This window comes from Meriones unguiculatus, chromosome 6, assembly GCF_030254825.1.
Source record: "Meriones unguiculatus strain TT.TT164.6M chromosome 6, Bangor_MerUng_6.1, whole genome shotgun sequence".
In the NCBI taxonomy this organism is placed as follows: Eukaryota; Metazoa; Chordata; class Mammalia; order Rodentia; family Muridae; genus Meriones; species Meriones unguiculatus.
In genome coordinates, this window is record NC_083354.1 from 38589214 (window position 1) to 38604539 (window position 15326).

Sequence of the window (15326 nt, forward strand, 5' to 3'; positions counted from 1 at the left end):
AACCGAGTTCTCCTCTCTTCTCTATGTCAAAGGCAACCTCTGCCCAAAGAGACTCAGTGGTGGCAGAGGTGGGACTTGAACTCAGGTTATATGTGAAGTCTTTTATTTTTTTTTTAGTTTATGCAAATACTTACAAAGCCATACAGGTTACCATTTTTGTGAGGACATGAGAAGCCATGCTTATGCGTGGCTTGTAGATCATTTTGTTTTAATTGCATGTTACAGCCATGAGTTTTGTTTGTTATGAAAATTGTCAGTAATTTTTATAGTTTGGATTTTGGAATTATTATTTTCAGAACGTAAGAAGCACAAGGTATGTTGAACAGGCCTATTAAGACGTTGAGGGATTCTTTTCCCCCCATACACAGAGAATCGAACCCCTGAAGAAAATGTCCTAATGGAGTTAATAAAGGCCAGCATTCCTCAGAGAGCTGGGAAATTAATCTGCCGGTTCAAACCTCAGCGGGGTTAATGGAAAGTGTAAAGCAGCGGCTGTGCATATTGAGGTGTCTATAAATAGCTCAACATCCCGAACTGCCTCCCGAAGCTGCCATGGCTTCCTTATTAACTCCGGCAGCTGCGTGCCACACTAGGCTGAGACTTGAATTCATTCCAGGTGCATCCGGGGACCCCCGCAGGAGCTCTCAGCCATGACCAAAGAGAGGGCACGGGGGTAGGCTGCCTGGTGATGAGCGATGCGTAAGTTCCTCTTACCATGTGGGTGCCGAGGTGTGTGTGTGTGTGTGTGTGTGTGTGCTTGTCTGAGATGAGAGGGAAGAGAGTTTGGGTAGAGTATAAAGATTTCCTGGAGGGAATCTTTGTATTCAGGCATATATATATATACAGTCTGTGGATGTGTGCATGTGTGTGCATGGGCATGGGGAAGCCAGAGGAAAAGCCGGGGCACTGTTCCTCTTGTTTGATGCAGATTGGCCTGGACCTTGCCAAGTAGGTGTGGCTTGCTTGCTGGCCAGCCCCAGGGATCCGCCAATCGCAGCCTCTCCCGCAGGAGGTTTTCAGTGTCTGCCATTAAGTCTTCCCCCAGCCTTTGAAAGAGTGTAGATCCTGGGGCTCCGACTCAGGTCCTCATGATTGTAGGGCAAGCGGCGACACCTCCCCAGTTCCATAGTCTTCCTACTTTCTTGATGGCGGGATTTTGTGGGACAGGGCTTGGGAGACTCACAAACCTTAATACTGACAGCTCCCAGCTCTCACTTTTCATGGGAGGAGTGCCCTGAGGGCCCCGGGAAGGCAGGGCGCTTGACTGAGATCAGACTGAGACCAGGGTTCCAGGGAGGACATGGGTTCTCCTTGCTAACTGATGGCTGTCCTTCCTCCACATTTCTGAGGTGGCCTGTTTTGCCTGGTATTTGTCTGTTCTGCTGGCTAGGTAGCAGGGACTGCCCCATTCGATTTTAAGGCCGGGAGCTTAGAAAAGGGTCTTGGAACAGTGTAGGTGCTCAGAAAACTTTTGTGAGTAGATTGACTGATTGAATGAGAGAATTTCTTAGGAGCAATTGTCCAAGAGTCAATTTTTCCTATAGAGAGACAGGAGAGGTCATAGAAAGAGGAACAACTGTGAGACAGGGTGTCACTGTGTAGACGAGGCTGGCCTTGAGTTTGCAGAGACCCAGCTGCCTCTGCCTCCCAAGTGCTGGGGTTGAAGGTGTGCAGCACCACGGATGGGAAGGCATTTTGAACAGAAGCCAAGAGACAATGGCGCCTCGTGTCTGTGGTCACTGTCTGCTGCGAGCTTGAGAAACGCCGTGACTTATTACCCGACTCCCCAGTGAGGACACAGAGGCCCTGGGACACTCAACACTGGAGCGAGACATGTCTGCTCAGGACCGAACCTCTGTGCTGGGGGAAAGCCCCTTTCCTTATGTGAGGGCAGCTGTCCTGTATGTTAGGAACAGAGAGGCGACATGGCCAGGTGTTTTGAGAAAGACAACTGGAGCTATCACCTGTTTGGTGTTGCCCTTTGGCGTGTCTTTTGCCATCAGCCCCCCTCCTTGGTCCCCAGACACTTTGTCATACTGCTCCTTGCCTAGGTGAGGTAGCAATGACTCTGTCCCCATCGTTGTGGTTGTAGCCGATGACACTGGGAGTGAGCCTCAGTGAGTCCCTGGAACCTCAACTCCACTCCCTGTCCCACAGAACTGGTGCCCACAGAGCAATGAAGCAGGTCTGAAAGCAGAGGGAAAGGCTCAGTGTCTCAGGGACAGTGTCTTGGGGACTCAGTGTCTCAGGGATCCCGGTAGGGTATGTGTCGTCTGAGCTAGGGCTCTGAGCAGCCTCTGAAGGGCAACTGTGAGGAGGTGAGAGTGAGGCAGAGATGGGAAGAGTACCTCAGGAGACCAGGAAGCCTGCAAAAACAGAGGGTGATAAAGCAGTGATGCCTTATCAACCAGATAGGGAAGAGGGAGGGAGGGAGAAAGGGAAGGAGGGAGGGAGGGGGAGAGATAGAGAGAAAGAGAGAGAGAGGCACCAGCCAAGTGGATGCGGAGAAACAGAACATAGACCTCACCCCAGGAAGTGTTTTTAAGCTGCGGAGTGTCAAAAGACGTTATTTTTGTATTTGTGACATTTTGGGCTGCAGTTCCTTAAATTTAAAAGGACAAAAAGAAAATCCTCAGACAACCTTACTCATCCTTGGGACGACGGGGAAAGACACAATGCTGGCTGCTAACCGCTGTTTTGAGGGTCATGGAGACCACCCTTAGAGAATTTAAAAAAAGGCCAGACTCACACAGCACGGGGGTCCTTAGTTCTCTGCCCTGATGTCACTCTGAAGGACAGGTGGTAAGGGAGGGCCAGGAGTGTGCACTGGAAACCGGAATCAGCAGGCCAAGGGAGAGCATCATCAGATGTAAAACTCCTGTGGCAGGAAGGGCGGCCAGCACTCCTCCCGAGGGCTGGGTCGCCTGCCAGGGCCTGGTCTTGCAGTGGCTGGCAGGGGTCTGTGTAGCCTGGGCCCTGAGGTCTGGCTCACCTCTTTGCTCAAGGTTTTGATTGATCTCAGATTTAATTTTGCCTTCTAGGCATTTCTGACAAATCTCCTTGTGCAGGAAAACAATATTATTTTTCTTTTCTCTTCACGGAGAAAGAGGGTAGGACCTTGCAATCATTTTCCTTTGTGTGAGAGGATAAATTGAGATGTCCGTGGGCAGGAAGGAATAAAAGATTGTAGGAGCTGGGTAGGGCCTGAAGATTGACTGCCGGACTGTTGCCGCCTCAGCAGCAACACCCCTCTATGGGTACTTTTTGTTACTTTGACACAAAGCGGAATCACCTGGGAAGCAGGCGCCTCAGCTGAGGAATTGCCTCCACTGAATTGGCCTGTGTGCGGTCTGTGGGCCATTTTCTTGGCTAACGTTTGCTGTGGGAGGGCCCAGGCCACGGTGGGCGGTGCCATCCCTAGGCAGGTAGTCTTGGATTGTATAAGCAGGCTGAGCAAACCAGGAAGCGGCGTTCTTTCCTCCTTCCGGGCTCCTGCCTTGATTTCCCTCAGTGATGGACTAACCTGTGAGTTGAAATTACCACCCCTCCAAGTTGGTTCTGGTCAGTGTTTCAGCACAGCAAAAGCAATCAAACTAAGGCGAAAATTGTCGGCAGAGAGTGCGGTGGATGTAAGCAGCGATAAGCCTGACTGTGTAGCTTTTAGGTTTTGAGTTATGTAGTGGGAAGAAAGTCAGAGATTTTGTTGCTTTGGGCTGGAAAATCCATGGAGTGCGCAGAGCCCGAGGAGCTGTTGTGGGGACTTGGAAGGTAACGCTGAGCTCAGTGAAAATAATGGAGGCCTGGCTTGGCAAGTTTCAGAGGAAGTCTGAGGGTCCCGAAAAGCCTCCATTGGGGGCCACTTCTTGTGACATTTTGAATTAAGAATCGTTGCAGGATATTTGATCCCATGTGAACCCTGAGATTGTGAACTTTAAGAACCTGTCTTTGGTTTGGTGTGGCTCAGCCCTAACACACACTTTTAATCTGAAAGCTTTCAGCACACAGGATTTCATAAAGTTAACCCTATGTCAAGAGGCAAAGCAAGAAACCAGCTGATGGGGATTTGACAGAAAGGAGGGACTTTGAGTTGAAGGGTATTTAAGACAGTGTGGAGAAGAAGAAAGAACTCTTTAGCTCTTTGGTTTTTAGATTTTGGCCTTTTTCTCTCCGTGCTGTTGGGTGAGCTGAGTAGAAAGGCCTTTTCCTTCTGTGACATCTGCTGAGAAGGAAGGTCAGCTGGGTGCTTTCTCTGCCTTTCCGAGCTGGCAGGTTTTCACCCCAGCATCTGGCTCCTGACCCTTCACTGGTCAAATCGAATGGTTGGGATTTTCTCTCTTTGTGAGTTTTGGTCAGCTTGGACTGAGGAATCAGTTGTGATTAAAGAGAGCTCAGCATCCCTGAAAGAAAATCTCCAGGGGGTTATTCACCCAGAGTCCTCGCACTCATGCTGTGGTCTGGAGAGGAGGCCAAGGCTGCGTCTCAAGTTGGTAGCCAAACTTGGTAATACGTAAGAGTCTCCAACATGGCACTAGTTTTGAAGGCACGGGAGAGTTGTGGATGGCAGCTGAGGCTTAGTGCCACATGGCAGGGGTGGAGTTCCTGTGGCGAGGAGAAGTGACAGCCTTTTGCAGTGGAGATGCAAATTGCAAACTGGTGACGCAAGGTTGGTGGGATGACTCCTGAAGATGGTGGGTGGCTGGTGTGGAGTGGAGCCAGCCTGAGCCTATGAGACAAACTGCCTGTGCTGCTGATGGCAGAGGCAGAATGGTGGGGTTACCCACACGCTTTGGAGCCCAGAGGCTCCTAAGTGACTCTAAGACTCAGATACAGTGATTTACATTGCTCAGATGGGGACTCTAATACAGTAGTCAAAATAAATGAAATAATTCCTGACCTCCCAGTTCCTCACACTGTCAGCAAATTGGGATCTCAGCTTGGGACCTGGGTAGGATTGTCCCTTCCCGTTCTGGAAGAAGTGCCACCTGAGGGAGCAAAGCTCGAAGGGCTAGGGCTGACTAGTTTTCCAGCAGGCTTCTGGTCTTGAAAGCACCCCTGTCTTCTAACAACCATCATCTTATAGAATGAATGCATAGTCAAGAGCAGAGCAGTGGGGGAGGGAGGGGGCTGGTGCTTTTCCATGACTCAAAGGTGACAGCTCAGTGTACTCACGAGGCTGTCCAATGCATTCTGTTTCAGTGGGTCATAAGGTTGCCCGCATCTTACAGAGGAGAAAAAGGATCCAGGGCATTCAGTGTCTTCCTCAAGGTCACAGTGTAAGTGGCAGTCAGATGCCAGCCTCCAAGCTCAAACTGCTCTTAAGCTCCTGGCTGCGAGGCTTGCTGGCCCGAGCAGGCTGTGATCCTTTTGTCCTGCGGAGTCTGCTGAACCCTGTGCTGTTCAGAGTCCGAGCTGAGGTTCCTGCATCCTTAGCTGCACTTGTAGCTCTTTGCTCAAACATGCTCTGCATCTCAGCTTGCAGAGCCTGGCAGTCCTGACTGCTGCATCAGAATCGGCACCTCGATGAATGAGTTATTTCGGGGGGGGGGTATGCCTCCCTGAAGGTTTATGTGTGTGTGTGTGTGTGTGTGTGTGTGTGTGTGCGCGCGTGCGTGCATGTGAGGGTCACGGGGGACAACCTCAGCTGCCATTCCTCAGGTCCCATTCACCTTGCAGTTTTGAGACACAGTCTCTTACTGGCTGGGCATTTGCAAGCTGGCTAGGCTGGCTGCTCAGCGAGCCTCAGGGATTTGCTGTCCCCATCTTCACATGGGACGGAACAAGTGTGTGCCACTATGCCTAGATTCTTTTTTTTTTTTTTTTTTAATGCTGGTTCTGGGACTCAAACTCAGCTCCTCCTGCTTCAAGGCAAGCTCTTTGTCAGCTCTGAATCTACATTTTGATTTCCTTCTTCCTTTTTTTATTTTGGTGTGTGTTGGGGATCAAACCTTGGGTCTTACATGCAGGGCAGCAAGAATTCTACCATTGTGCTATAGAATATGCATTTTAACGAGATCTTCTTGTGGTCAGAATGCATCTGAAAATTCCAGAACAGCTGTAGAGGCTCGCTCCGAAGGGAAAGGCTGGAGGCTAGCTGGTGCTGGGAATGGATGACACAGCAAAATGCTTCATGCTCGTGCGTCTCAGGGTCAGAAATAGGAATTTCTCTGCGAGGATGGACAGAGCCAAACCTACCCCTAGTATTTATTTCCAGGGCAACGAATACTTAGAGCAGCTCACAGCAATGCTTTTCCGCACCTCCTGGAGTCAGTGGTCATGACAGCATGTGGACACTAGATGGCAGTAGAAGGACATTGGAAGAAAGTTTGCTTTGCCGTTGGTGCTATTGCTGTCTGGGGGTAAGACAAAAAATCAGGGGCGCGGGGTGGGGCGCAGCTGAGCACAGCTGGGCCATGAAAGGAGATTGTTGGGGTGATATAAAAGCAACTGAGACAACACCAGCAAGTCTCAGAAGGCTGTTTTGTGGACTGAGAAATTTGGGCATTTGTAATTGCTTCTTTTCTTTCTTTCCTTCTCCTTTTCTTTTGCCTCTAGCTATGTTAAACACACACTGTCTCCTCACAGGGGAGGGATGGCAGCTGCTGGGAATGGAGAAGCTGCAGAGAATTAAGTGTGGGTAAAAAGTTCCCAATCCACTTGGTTCTGCTCCCGGAGGTCAGAGGAGCCAGCAGCAGACAGTTTGCAGCAGCAGCGCGTCAAAGCCCAGGCTGCAGGAAAGAGAACATCTTCTCTCACCATGCGCTGGGCCCGCGGGATGTGCCTGCACACCTCTTAGATGCTGACTGCTGCTGCCTTTGCCCCTGAAAGACTAGAGGGAGAGTTTTCAGTGTACAGCCCCCGAGCCCTGCCATGTCCACCTGTTCGGCTGACCAGATTGAGAAAAGAATGTGCAGGTTTTCAAGACTCTCCATTCTTCATTCTTTTTGGGCACCCAGTACCAGCCACATTAGAAGCGAAGCCATCTAGGGACTTGGCTTCCAACAGAAGGCAAAAGAAGGCTTCATCAGCCCCGAGAGCTGGGGAGTCAGTGTGTGGCCCCTTTGCCTGCATTTGTGTGTGTGTGTGTGTGTGTGTGTGTGTGTGTGTGTGTGTGTGTGTGTGTATACACCACACATGTGCAGTTCCCATGGAGTCCAGAAGAGGGCCTCAGGTTCCCCTGGATTTTAGCCACCCTGTGGTGCTAGGAAACAAACCCTGGTCCTCTGGAGGAGCAGCCAGTGTTCTTAACTGCTAAGCCACCTCTCCAGCCTCCAAACCTGGTCTCTTTAACTTACGGTGACTGGTTCAGAAAGGTCTATTTGGTCAGTGGAGATAAGAGTTTGAACACTTATTTGGGAACCCATTAAAAAAACAGAACAATTTCCTGCCTTTTTGGTGTCAGTGCTATCTGGGATAACCTGGGGTCACGACAGATGGATGGATGGGGACACTGTTTTTAGAGACTTCGGTGTTCAAGTTTAGGGTCTGGTTTTTTTCAAGGGACTGTTGTCTTTAACCGAAACTGAGGCTTGTCCAGATTGCCAGAGCTGCAGACGTCTGCAGGTCTGTTGGCAGTAGGGTTGTGGATGGCAGGGTGGGTGTGAGAACATGTCTTAGCCATCTCTTTGGAAACCCAGAGAGACCCAGTGTGCTCGTTTTAGCAAAGCTAAGGCAAGCAGGTGCATGCTGGCCTCTGTGCCGAGGACTGAGGATCAGTGGGGCGTGAAGGACAAGTTAATCAGTGTGCTGCTCTCCCCTCCCTCCTCCTCTCTCCCATCCCTTCCTTTCTCTTCCTTCTCTCTTAAATTCTCTTCCCCTTTCCTTCTTCTTTTTTCCCTTCTACTTTTTTAATTTTCAAAATTACTTTGTTTTAGGTGGCCCAGGCTGACCTCAACACGCTATGTAGCTGAAGGCAAGCTTGAATTTCCGATTGCCTTGTCTCTCTCTGCCTCCTCAGTGCTGGGTCACAGGTACGGCCACCACACCCCGTTTATATGGGCCAGGGATGCAGCTTCCATCCGTGCTAGGTGAATACTCCACCACTTGGCTACACCCTCAGCCTCCCCTGACCCTTTCATTTAATCCCGCATCCAGGAGGCAGAGGCACATGAAACTCTGAGTTGGAGGTCCTCCTGGTCTGTAGAGAGTTCCAGGACAGCCAGGGCTACACAGAGAGACCCTGTCTCTAAAAAACAAAACAAACAAACAAACAAACAAACACAGAAACAGAAAACTGATGCTATTTTCAGTCCCAAGTGGGATTTTGCAGGTGAAGAAGAGTAAGCAGGGACCTGGGGACTCCAAGGACATACTTAATCACTTTTGTTCTTCCCCGAAGGCCTCAGAACAAGGCCTTTGAGACTTTAAGAAGGTTTCTTTTTCATTATAGTAACTTGCCTTGTGTTCTGAGAGAGAAAAATAAACCGAACTAGTTAAAGGTTTTAAAAATTATTATTATTATTGGCCTGAGGAAATATACCTTCTGCCACAGAAAAACTCGAAAACACCCCAGGAAGGTGCTGTTCAAACTACAACCCAGTCACAATTTACAGTGGGCTGGCCCAGCTCTCCCCATTCTGGGTTTTTGCTTAAGTTCTGTGGGTGGAAAGGAGCGGTGAATCAGTAAGAGAAGGTGTTACCGTGTTTTCTGGGATGTTGTTGGAGAACACAGGCACACACTCATAGGCAGTGCTATGAAAATCCCATGAAAATCAGCCCCTATTCCTCCTTTTGGAGTCAAGGCTGGCAAAGTCCTCTCCTTCCGCCCCTGCTGACCTACGGGAAGAATTAGGCCGCACATCAGGCACCTGAAGCCTGCACATAATTGGGCTTCCCAGCCTCTAAAAATCTTACGTTTTCTTCACAAACACTGGCATCTGCTGCTAATTAAAGTATCAGGGTATAATTATACCCTTTCTTATTAGTAGATATGCGATCTGACAGTTGCTTAGATACAAAATAAGCAAGCGCAGATTGCGTTCTGCGCCCTTCACAGGCTGGGGAGACGGAACAACACAATTTTCAGAGGCTGCACGTGAACGCGAACGAGTCTTGCTGCCCAGAAGACGTAAAGTTCTGAGTTACGATCGGCAAATTTGCCTCCCGACAGATGTTGGTCCCCGTCTCCGCTCCGCGGCTGAGTGTTAGTAGCCTGCGTTTGCGTCTATTGCTCTGCGCCCTCACCCCTGCACCGCATCCTAAACACCAAACAGAAAACGGTTCTTTCCGGCCCCCACACAGTTCAAGCTGTGGTCTCCCGAAAAGCCAGGCAGGAGAGAGGATTTCTCAGGCATTCTGGAGTCAGGCGAGAAGCTCTCGGGGAGGCAGGGCCTGGTTGCTGCTGGCTTGGCTTGCAGTGTGTCAAAGGCCCACCGTGGGCTCAGTGGCATGGAGTCCGTGTCCTTTTGACATAGTCTCTGTTCCTGCTTGGACTGGTCCTTCCACAATTCCTTAGAGGTCTCGCTGCCAACCGTCAGCTCTAGAATGTCTCTTCTGGATGTTTGACCTGCTTCCAGCGTAGAGGATTTGTACAGACTTGTAGGAAGCTGCTTAAAGCTGGCAACGGGGGAAAGTGAACTTTTAAATATAGATTTTATTATGTATATATATATTTTTTTGAGAATTTCATACATGAGTTTGTGTCATTCTCACCTTCCCCTCTTCCCACCTCCAACTCCTCCTGTGTCCGCACCCCAATTCCCTTGCAAATTCATGACCTCTTTTACTTTATTATTGTTACCAGTCTGGGGAGCTTTTCAACATCACTATTGGCTATTCATCTCTCAGGCTGTTATGCATAGTTACAGGAAGGCTTGGTCCTCTTATCATCATTATTACTGTAATTGTATTTTATATATAAATACACTCAGCTAAGTTTATTTAATGTTGCTCATATGTGTTTGTGGTTAGGGCTGACCACCTGGGACTGGATCTCCTTCTCTGAACAGCCATTAATGGCCTGAGGCCTTTTATCTAGGGTGGGGCTGAGCTGGCTAGTTTTCTGTCAACTTGATACAAGCTAGGGTCACTGTCGAAGAAGTAATCTCAGTGGAGAAAATGTATCCATCAGATTGTTTGGTGGGCAAATCTGTGTGGTGTTTTCTTGATTAATGATTGATACTGGGAGGGCCCAGCCCACTGTGGGCAGTGCCAGCCCTGCACAGGTGGTTCTGGGGTGTGTAAGAAAGCAGGCTGAGCAAGTCCTGGGGAGCAAGCCAGTAAGCAGCACTCCTCCATGGCCTCAACTCCATATTCCTGTTGAGTTCCTATTCTGACTTCCCATTGTGAAGGACAGTAAGACATAAGAAGAAATAAGCCCCTTTATCTTCCCAGGTTGCATTTGGTCGTGGCCTTTATCACACTCAACTTGTACGATCATTGTGGGTCTTAGGTGATCGTATTAGAATCTCATGGGTGCATCTCTGTCCTATACAGAAGACGTCACAGAAGACAGTCTGGTTTTCTAGTTCTTTCAATTTTTCTCCTCTTCTACCATGTTCCCTGAGCCTTATGTGTCAGTTGGAGTTGGACATCCCATGGTCAGTTGTTCTTTGAGTTTTGGCTAGTTTTGGGATAAAATGGACCCTTGATGCTCTAATATGACATTTACCTTGGGGAAGGTTGATATTTTAGCTCCAGTACTAGGTAGTCATGACTCATAATATTATGCCTTGGCTACATGAAGAGCTGGCACTTGCCTGGGTTAAATTCTGCCTGCCAACCTGTTTTTACATGGCAAATGGTTGGGGAATGAATAATCAAAAGAATAATATTTCACAGCATGTATAAGTTACACGAAACTCACGTTTGGTGTTCATAAATAAAGTTTTATTGAAACAGCTATTCTTACAAATTTACATATTGTCTGTGGCTGCAGTAGAACTGAGGGGTAGGGTAGCAAAGGAGACCCTTTAGCCTGTGAAGTCTGTGTTTGCTACCTGCCCATAGATCAGGAAGGTCATTGCCCAGGGTAAGCCCTTAAGCCTGGGGGTTGTGGATGGCGGAAGGGGTAACACTTTGGGGAGAATGAGGGACAGGTTGGCCAGAAGATGGGACTGGCAGGAAGCCTGTGGGGCACTTCTTCACGCTTGGTGGGTGTGCCAACCCCTGATGTCCACGTTCTCCTGTAACTCTGATCAGTGCCAGCAAAGAGCGGGGGCCACAGTCACTTCTCAGTTCCTGTGCTACTCTGACTCAAAGGATGGTGTCTGTTGTTTCTTAGTCATTGTCCATCCCTGGTCTAAATTGTCCCTTCTTTGTCGGATGTAAGTTTTGCTTCCCAGACAGGGTTTGGGTAGTGACTCTGTATGTGTGAGTGAGCATGAGTTGTGGTTTGTTTTGGAAGGCAAACATCTTCTGTCTTCAGCCGTCTAGCTGCCCCACATCTGAGCCTTCCAGGCTGGGTTGAGCCCCAGCCCGTGGGAGCCTCAAGCTTCCTGTCTCTAAACTCCTCACCATGATGGAGCCTGTTCCTTCCCGTGGAGTGTCTCTGTGATTAAGCTGGGAAGGATGCAATCAGCCTAGTTAAAGCCTTGATAATCCCCTTGATCCAGCCCAGTTATCGGTCCAAATCCCAGAAGGCGTCGCCTAGGCTGGAGCTTCATTTCTTTGGGGTTTGCAGGAGCACCCTGTGAGCCTCTAACACCACTGCGTGCGTCTATTAGCCATCTCAATTCTGAATTAGAGTCTAATTTCCTTTAAACTGTCCTCTCTGCACTGGCTAAAGCCTCTGGCTTCCTTGAGGATGCACGCACACTCCCACGCAAGCATGCATGCGCGCACGCATATTTTGGGGCTAGGCTTTGCCTTGTGAGTGACGGTGAGTGATTAGCGCTGTGTACCCTTGGTGGAAAGGGACTTTGAGAATCGTAAGCCATATGAAGGTTCTCATGGCTTTTCAAGGGCCAGCTAAGTAGGGCTCCGTGTGGCATTGCTAGTCAACTATCTAGTCTGAAGAAGTTCTTTCTTTTTAGTGTTTTGGAATTTCATGTCTGTGGGTGTTCTCTCTGCATGTCTGTCTGTCTGTGCACCACCTGCATGCAGTACCCGAGAAGGCCAGAAGAGAACGTCACATCCCTTGGAACTGGAGTTATAGACAGTTAGGCACCTCATGTGGCTGCTGGGAACCGAACCTGGGTCTTTGGCAAGAGCAGCCAGTGCTGTTAACCGATGAGCCATCTCCAGCACATGAGGAGTCTATTTTAAAAGAAATGTGGGAATTATTTCATACTAGATGCTTCTCAATTAGTTCTGTGTATTTTCTTGTATCCTCACCCTTCTTTCCTTCTTTCCTTCCTTCCTGTCTCTTTTTGTTGTTTTGAAATGGGATCTCACATAACTGAGGTTGGCCTTGACTTTGCTTATAACCTTGAACTCCCTACCTCTCTGTCTTTAACCCCCAAATGCTGAGATCATAGGTGTGTGCCATTGTATCTGGCACCAATTTTACATTTTAAAGAAAGGATTATCTCTTTGTAAGCCAGGCTGTCTTGAAACCCTTGTTCTTCCCGTGTTAGCCTTCCATGTGCTGGGTGTGTGCTACCGAGTCTTGCTGTTTCACATTTTATTCAGCTAAAGGTTTTCATTCCCTTTCTTGTTGGACATTAAAGCAGAATTGTAAAAGCAGGGTTAAATTTTTTAGTTAAAATTTATCCATTTTTTAAAAAAAATATGTTGTTTGATAAGTTCAAAATCCAAAAGGGAGATATGCAAAGAAAAATGAAAATAAAACTCATATAAAGGAAGTAGGGCATCTACCCTGGGGCATCCCAGAGGCATCCGTCTGGGGCTGTGCCAACACGGCTGATTGCAGATGCCATCTCAGTTTCCTTCCTTCCTTGAGTCAATGCCTTGGTCTGTGACTCTGCGGCTTCTGCTCTGAAGAGCTGGGCTTTGTCTCCTCATCCCGTGACGTAGGCCAGTCTTCTGACCGGCTATGGTCAGTGGAATGTGGCAGCTGTGACCAAGCACCATTCTGAGCCTAGCTGTCCTGTGCACCCTTTCTTTCCCCCTGAAACAGGCTGAGCTCAGAGGAGGAGAGACCATGTGGAGCAAATTATCTGAAAGCTGTGAGGGTCCAGCTTATATGTGTATAGTGAGTGGTTAGGAGGCCAGGGTGAGCAGAGTCTGTGGTGAGAGATGAACTGGGGAGTGGCTGGGAGCCTGGGCAACCACAATGGGGAATTTCACAAGTAGACTAGCAATGGCTGAATACATATGCAAATTACCAAGTAGATGCAGGTGTGAATGACCAACCAGGGGTTGGGAAAAGTGGGCGTGGCTCTGAAAGGGTTAGGCTAACTTTGTAACCTATATGTCCTCTAAAGCCTATAGTTTTGAGTTTTAGGTCCAGGTTAAGCTAAAGCCTCTTAGTACCTTTCCAGAGAGTGAAGAAATATGACCCTATCTGTGAGGACAGATATAAAAAAAGGGGCAAGCAAGCAATGACCTTCACTCAGCAAAAGAATGACCAGACCCTTGTCCTTGAGATAGCGTTTCTTAGCAACAAACCTAGACTTCTTCTGAGTAGCTTTTGACCTCCAGCCAAGAGCCCGCAGCCCTAATCTTCAAGGATGAGCTAACCACCCCCACCTTCAATTGCAGCTGCATCCACACTTGGCAGGACTGGCCAAGCTTGAGCACCTAAGACTAACCAATTATCTTACTTTATAGCTTCCTCATCCAATCCTAAATTGCCAAAACTAAAACTTCAAATTTCCCGCAATTTTTCTTTTAAAAACCTAAAGGTCTTTGTCTCCCGGTGCCACTCTTTGCTGACCAGCAAGGGTGACCCCGTTGTACAATGGTTAATAAACCTCTTGCTTTTGCAAGGAGTCTTGGTCTGGGGGAGTTTCTGGGAAGGGCGCGATTGAACTCCTGAGCTGTGAGACCCCAGGTCTTACAGTTCTTAGCAGCTGGAAAGGGCAGCAGCTGCTGAAAACTTGTCCGGGACTTGAATCAAATCCCATATTGCTCAAGTGACATGCTCCACCAACAGTAAGCAGAGGTAGAAAAGGCCAGGTGGGTGTTTTAGGGTTCCCATTGCTGTGAAAAGAAACCATGTCCAGGGCAACTCTTAACAAAGGCAAACAATGAATTGAAGCTGGCTTACAGTTTCAGAGGTTTATTCTATCATCTTCATCATGGCGGGAAGCATGGCCACACGCAGGCAGACATGGTGCTGGAGTTGCTGAGAGTTCTACATCTTGATCCGCAGGCAGCTGAAGGAGACTGTGTCACAGAGAGCCTAGCTTGAGAGTATACGAGACCTCAAAGCCCGCTTCCACAGTGACACGCTTCCTCCAAGAAGGCCATACCTCCTACTAGTGCCACTCCCCACGGACCAAGCATTCAAACACACCAGTCAATGGAGGCATTCCTATGCAGAACACCATCGTGAGTGAGCCTGGAAACCTTCTAGCCTGATGCCTGCTGTTCTTTCTTTGGAGCTGGGATTCTCAGTGCACTGATGGGTTCTTGTATTGATTGTTGACTTCTGACACATGCACAGAGGGTTCACCTGCAGCCACATGGTGATTATCTGCAGGGAAATAAAAACGAACGCGCCTCTGAGATGGTTGTGGAAAACACCTGAAGTGATAATTACGAAGAGCAGATTCCAGCCTGTATACTCAGCGCCACTGCCTTCCCTTTCTCAGCACAGTGAGAGCTGTTTCTAATGTCGCTGGCCTTCATTAATGTGAAGTTACCAGCACGGCTAGAGAAAGAATCCATCAGCCCTTGGTGACCAACACCCTTAAATGGCGGTTCTCAACCTCCCTAAGGCAGTGACCCTTCCATACAGTTCTTCAGGCTGTGGTGACCCCCAACCAAAAAATGACTTTTGTTGCCACTTCATAACTGTAATTTTGCTACTGTCATGACTCAAAATGTAAATATCTTTGGAGTTGGAGGTTTGCCAAAGGGTTATGACCTACAGGTCGAGAACCACTTCCCTGGCTGGTGACTCTGTTAGCATAGCAGTGATTCTCCCAACATGAGATGGCTTGAACGTCCTCGGCTGGGCACCACATCACCTGTGGACTGTTCGTGCCTGGTTTGTGCGTGTTCTGGTAGGTCTCACTCCCGTGGGTGAGCGGTTGGCAGGCTGACAGCCGAGATACCCCGGCTCTTTCCCGCAGTCTTGCATCGTCCGGAGGTCAGCTGTGCTCAGTCTTTACGGTTCCACATAAAGAAGAGAGGGTCAGCCGTAACACGGACACACTTCGCTCTATCCTGTGCCAGTCACGCTTACCGTTAACGCTTCCTTATCCAAAACAAGCCCCAAGGTGAGTCCAGATGCACGAAAGTGGGAAAAGGTTGCTTTCCCT

At 48.8% G+C, this 15326-nt stretch overlaps 1 long non-coding RNA gene across 1 annotated transcript in view; it reads left to right on the plus strand.

Annotated features, from left to right (window-relative positions):
• The first annotated feature begins 587 nt into the window (after positions 1 to 587).
• The window catches only part of LOC132654912 (uncharacterized), a 55071-nt gene continuing 40332 nt past the window's right edge, over positions 588 to 15326 (plus strand). Inside the window, exon 1 of the long non-coding RNA XR_009592513.1 lies at positions 588 to 699. This is a non-coding gene — a long non-coding RNA (uncharacterized LOC132654912). The remainder of the gene's footprint in view (positions 700 to 15326) is intronic.